We start from the raw sequence: 5,626 nt of genomic DNA, 5'->3' as shown, positions 1-5,626 counted from the left end.
TGGGCAGGAGCTGCTCCCAGGGGTCCCTTTAGCCCCTGATGGGTGGGATGCAGACTGGGGCAGAGGGGACCCCTGCGCTGCCACTGCCTGATGGTGGGCTGGGCATTCCTGCCAGCTCCAGCACTTCCAGAGCTTTCCCAGCGGCTGTCTCCCTGGAAACTGGAAGAAGGAAAGGGCATTGCTTCCCTTCAGGAAAGGTGGGTGGACAAGCTGTGCAGCAGTTCCTTCCAAAAAGGGGGATGGATGGAAGGCTGTGGCTCCTCTGCTGCCCAGCTCCAGCTGTGTCAGGCAGGATCCTTCCTTCCCAGGGATCCTCCACGGATCACTGCACAACCCAGACCTTGCCAGTGCTCCACATCTCCATCTGCTTTGGGGTCAGGACGACTCAGCACCTGGACCCAAGGCCACATGGGGGAGGTGACAGTCACTGCAGGAGAAGCAAAGGACTTTGTGGAGAGCCAACAGAGCAGGAGGAAGAAGGAGCAGGTGGTGGATAGGGAGGAGGAGAACAGATGGGAGTAAGGGGAAAACTTGAGGAAACCAAGAAGAGGTGCTCAGAGCATGCTGGAGAAGGATGTGGCCTCAGGGGAGCCTGCCAGGACCCAGCAGAGCAGAAAGTCAACGATATTAAAACAAAGACACTGGATATTTTCATTCCCTGCAGCTCCTGCTCCTCAGAGGAGAGTGAGGATGTCTGAAACGCAGGCAGAAATTAAACCAGAGGCACTTCAGTCTGCTTGTTCGGCCTGTAAAACATCTGGGGAGAGAGCAGGGACATGGCTTAGAGGGGGCAGAAAGGACTGGCACAGGTCCCCAACCAGCCCCTGTGTCACACCCCCCCACACTCTGGTTCTGCTGTTTGCTTCCCCTTCGGGGACACCCCAGGAACCCTTTGCTCAAGCCCAGCTGCCTCTGCCTGCAGCAACTCCCATCCATTTCAATTAGTGAACCTGCCCCAAAAACGGAGCAGAGGCCTCAGCTCCTTGCGAGCAGAGAGGGGGGACACAGCTCAGGGCAGCCACTCTGAGCCTCATCCATCACACACTGACCACGGGCATGTCCAGCCTCCCCACGCCGGGCAGGGCACGAGCAGCACCCCAGCACCAGCAGCTTAATCAGGTTTGGCCTCTGCCAGCAGCATCTCCCAGCCCAGGGAAGGAGCAGGCTGAGGATCCAAAGGCAGGCAGGAGCCTGGGGACTCACCCGGAGCCAAATTTCCTCCAGGAGCTCGCATCAAGCTCAGTTAGAGCACTGGTGATTTATTAGGAGAGCTACTCCTGGGAGCAGCTGTGAGGCTGCAGAACAGGCGTCTGCTGCACCAGGGAGCAGCACAGGGAGATTTTGGGGGCAGAAGCTGCTGGTTTAGCTCTGGGTGTTCAGCACAGGGTCACCCTCAGGGCTGGCTGGGGCAGCAGAGATGCAAAGGAGGCTCCAAGCCCTGCTGGCAGCAAGTTGAGAAACAGGAGGTGGGGAGAGCACAGCTCAGCTCCAAACCCACAAATGAGTGTTTCTTTTTAATCTTTTCCAGGGAAATGGCTTCTCCAGTTTTTGTCTGGAACAGCCAATCAAACCCAAGGAGTTGCATCCAACTGTGAGTGAGGGGAAAAAAGAAATCCAGGTCTGTTAAAAACTATGAAAGACACCTTGACAGTGTCCCTTTAATGTAATTAAAAACCTATTTAAAGGCATGCCAAATGTTTACTAATTAAACAAGCACTTCATTCTGTAGCCATAATGAAAAAAGTAATTGGGATACTTCAAGCAAACCCCAGGTTTTTAAAGAAATAATTACTTTATAGAAAATTAGTTACTAAATTAAACCATTCTTTACCTGCTGTTACTTTGGCTCTTTTTCTCATTTTTGTGCAGTTGAATCCTGACATTACCTGGGACAGATTTTTATCCTGGATAATGAATATTTCAAAGGACTCAGGAAAAAAGAGGACAAGTAGGAAATGCTAGAAGGTGCCCAAATATTACTATGGGGCTGGTGGACAAAGCATGGCATGGTTGGAACAGACTGAAATGCGCCCTCGTGGCTGCACACCCGGTGCTCTGCTGGCTGATCTCCATCCCAGCACCCCACTGCTGCTCCAGTGCTGCCACTGAGGCAAACCAGGGCCACCAGCTCGGGTACAAACATGGGCCAGCCCCCTGAGCCCCATTGCCATGCTGCTCATGGAGTGAACTCATCCCCTGAGGGGAGAGAGGTGGTGTTTGCCATCCTTGGAGATGCCTAAAATCCAGCTGGAATAGTCCTGGCACACCTGCTGGTGGAGGCCTTGCTTGAGCAGGAGGTGGGGCCAGACAACCTTTCCAACCTCAGCCCCTCTGGGATGCTGTGATGACCAGAGGAGAAGGAAGGATGGTGTTGTAGGGCCACACCACAGCCCTGCCTGCAAATCTGGGCTCCACACTCAGGTGCCATCGAGCAGCCAGGTCATATCTTTGTGCCCTCCTTGCAAAGAAGGGTCCCTGGCTTAGCTCACGGATTCCTCCGAGGCAGAGCTGTCCCCCTGGTGACCACCCACAGACCTGACACACGTCCTAAGGCTTCCCAGATGCTGCCAGTGCTCCAGTGTGAACAGGTCTGAGGCCAGTGTCCAAGGACAGGTTGGATGGGACTCTGCACAACATGGTCTGGTGGAAGTGTCCCTGCCCTTGCAGGGGCTGGATGAGATGATCCTTAAGGTCCCTTCCAACCCGAACTGTTCTGTGATTGAGAGGCAGGGGGAGGGAAACCAAGCACTCCCAACCTGTGTCAGTAACAAACACCCATCACAAGAGGTTCTTTCTGTCTCCTCCTCCTCCTGCAGACTCTCTCCCACGCAATCCTGGCCAAGCCAAGGCTCTCATTTCCATACCAGAGCACGCAGCACTAAATTTAACGTGGCTCCATGAACCACCCAGCTCTTGTTTCCCAGCCAAGGTGTGCTTGCCTCAGCTTGTCAGCTTTACCTGGCTCTTCCCGAGGGCAGGCACGGGCTCTGAGCACGAGCCCACTAATCTGAGGTGACACCAGGCTGAATGCAGAGAGAGGCAGCGAAGGCACACGGTGACCAAACATCTGTGCAGGAGGCAGCAGGGGCTGGCTCCCAGTTGTGGGGCTTGCAGGGGCCTGGGATAGCAGATGGAGAGTCTGATTGCATTTGCTGATAATGGATTAGGAGGCTTTTCTTGGATCTCCACTTTCTCCTGGTTAGCCAGTTCCTTGAGGGGCTCTGCAGGGAGGTGTTACAAGAGATTTATTAACAAGATGAACTGCAATGCCAGGAAAAGCTACTCCTGAAAAATGCACTTTCCATCTCACGTGTGCACAGGCTGAAACCCACCCCATGTGAAAGCACTCAGCATCCTTCCTCCTCTGGCAGATCTGCTCCTTCCCTCCCAGCTGCTGTTTCACCAGAGCAATGGGAAAATGCTGCTGTGCGTCCTCAGCCACCCAACAGCCTCCAAAACATCCTTATGGGCCAACAACAGCAAATGTAAGTGCCTTAAAAGCAAGGCAAAAGAGCCAGCTTGTCCTCAGCACCCCCAGCATTGTCACTGCCTTTCCCCAGGGCCAAACTCCTCTTGGCTGCTCTGGCAACAAGGCACAGGCTCTTCCCAGGGCTGGGGGAGAGACAGCAGCTCCAAAGGTGTCCGTGTAAGGGCAAAGACTGGGTTTAACACCCACAGGCAGGTGTTGGGGAGCTGGGTCTGACTGGCAGGACAGCCTTTGGCACAACTTCTGGAGAGGAGTTGGATGCTCCCCGTTTACCTGACAGCCTCCAAAAATAACTGAGCGCTTCCAGCAGCATCACCTGCTCCCAGCTGTCCTTCAGGACACAGACACACAGTCCCCCCCTGGAGACAAGGCAGATTATTTGGGCTGCCTGAAGCCAGGGGTCACATCTGGAAGCCCTACCTGGCCCCCAGTGTGTCCATCTGCAGCCTAAAGCAGGGCTGTTCCTGCAGGGATCGCTCCCAGCCCAGGGAAGAGCACACTGAAGGTACACACTGCTGGCCAGCAAGTCTGAGTAATCCATTTTTCCCTGTTTTCCCTTGAATCTGATCCACCTCACGCTGCCCCAGACATGGGCTGCTTTAGCAACAATCCCACCCTGCAGGTGAGGAAGCCAAAACCCATCCTAAAGCCAGCAAAGGAGCCAGGATTAGAAATCCAAAGCTCAGCTCACCAGACTGACTCACCTGTCCCACACACAGACACAGCCCAAGGTGAACACTGCTGAACCTTTGAGACAGAGGTGGCCACAGCTCCCTGCCAAGCAGGAGCTACACGGGAAGGAAGGGTGAGGGAAAAAGAGATGAAGTGAAGGGGGAGGCAGACAAGAAGCAGGGAAAGTGAAGAAGAGAGAGAGAGGAAAGCAGGTGAGCACAGGGGTACAGGAACAGGAGTCTCCTGGTGCATGGTTAAGATTATGCTTCACTACAAGTGAGATAAATTGGCTTTTTCTGAAAGGAAGGATACAGAGCACACCATCACCATGTGTGGGAGCCTGACAGCACCTCAGAACCAATGTTCAGGGAGAGCTGAGAGAGTCACCAAGTGCCAGGTCAAATCAGAGTGGTTGTGCTGCCTTTCAGCAGCTCCCTGAGAATTAACCCCTTATCTTGTAACCTTATCCCCCTGAGGAGTGGTGTTGGACTGTCTGGTCCCCTGAATGCCATTGCAAAACCCCAGCACGGGTAATCCCCAGGGACAGAGCCCAACAAGCCCTGGATCTCCATCAGCTCATGGGATATCTGCAACAAATGAGGCTGCAGGTGGAGGAGTTACACCCGGGCTGCACAGGAACTATTCCTGCGCCTGCCATCAGACCCAAGGATGAAAAATGAATTCAGCAACTAAACCACAATTCATCTCAGCTGGCTGAGGGCTGCCTTTGCAGCCAGGATCCAGGCACAGGCACCACTTAGCCTGGCCAATTTCCCGTGTTGATGCTTCACCCGAGACCCTGGCAGGACAGAGCCATTAATTACAGAGGCTGGAATTGTCTCTCCTGTAGATAAGGGGGAACCAAATGCAGGTCAGGAGCTGTATGTGCCCAACAGGGGAAGGAACTCTGCCAGCAAGTGCTGTTAAATCCAGTCTTTGCTGGGATCACACGAGTGCTGCGTGCTCAGCCAACCCAGCCACGGGTCCGGCTTTGGTGGGTGGAACACAATTCCTCGGGGAGCAGAGCTGCTGCCATGCTCAGGATTTAATTGCCAGGTGTAGCCAGTGAGAAGCGGGTTCCCTGCTCTCCCCAGGCTCCTCGGAGCTGCTGATCCCCACCCACTCAGCTGCAGGTGCTTTGCAAAGGAGGTCAGGAGCTCCCAGAGGCTCTGTGCCCACGGTCAGGCAGCAGCCACGGGGCCAGGACTGTTCCACTGTGCAGCTGGGACCTCACCTCCTACATCCAAGGCCCAGCAGGGCCCCTGTAACTCCCTTGCTCCTGAGCTGGCTGTGCCATCACACTGGGAGGGTTGAGGGGACACAGAGGTCACACACAATAACCCCAGCCAGGCTTCTGATGATTCACTTAAATACAAAAATAGCACAAAGTGCTTCATGTTCCACCCAGTATCCTCAGAGGAGAATGCTTAGGAGATTCACCTTCCTGAACCAGCAGGATGAAGCTGC

The 5,626-nt window shown here is 54.4% G+C and overlaps 1 long non-coding RNA gene across 1 annotated transcript; it reads right to left on the bottom strand.

Moving 5' to 3' along the window:
* Window positions 1-341: 341 nt before the first annotated feature.
* Window positions 342-5,388, bottom strand: LOC125335702. Its single transcript, XR_007207524.1, has 2 exons — window positions 4,192-5,388; window positions 342-3,221 (listed from the first exon to the last, which is right to left on the bottom strand). It is a non-coding gene; the product is annotated as an uncharacterized LOC125335702 (long non-coding RNA).
* Window positions 5,389-5,626: the final 238 nt, after the last annotated feature.

Source organism: Corvus hawaiiensis, chromosome 19 (genome assembly GCF_020740725.1).
Source record: "Corvus hawaiiensis isolate bCorHaw1 chromosome 19, bCorHaw1.pri.cur, whole genome shotgun sequence".
Taxonomy (NCBI): domain Eukaryota; kingdom Metazoa; phylum Chordata; class Aves; order Passeriformes; family Corvidae; genus Corvus; species Corvus hawaiiensis.
Note: the sequence above shows the minus strand (reverse complement) of the source record. Positions and strands in the feature narration are given on the sequence as shown.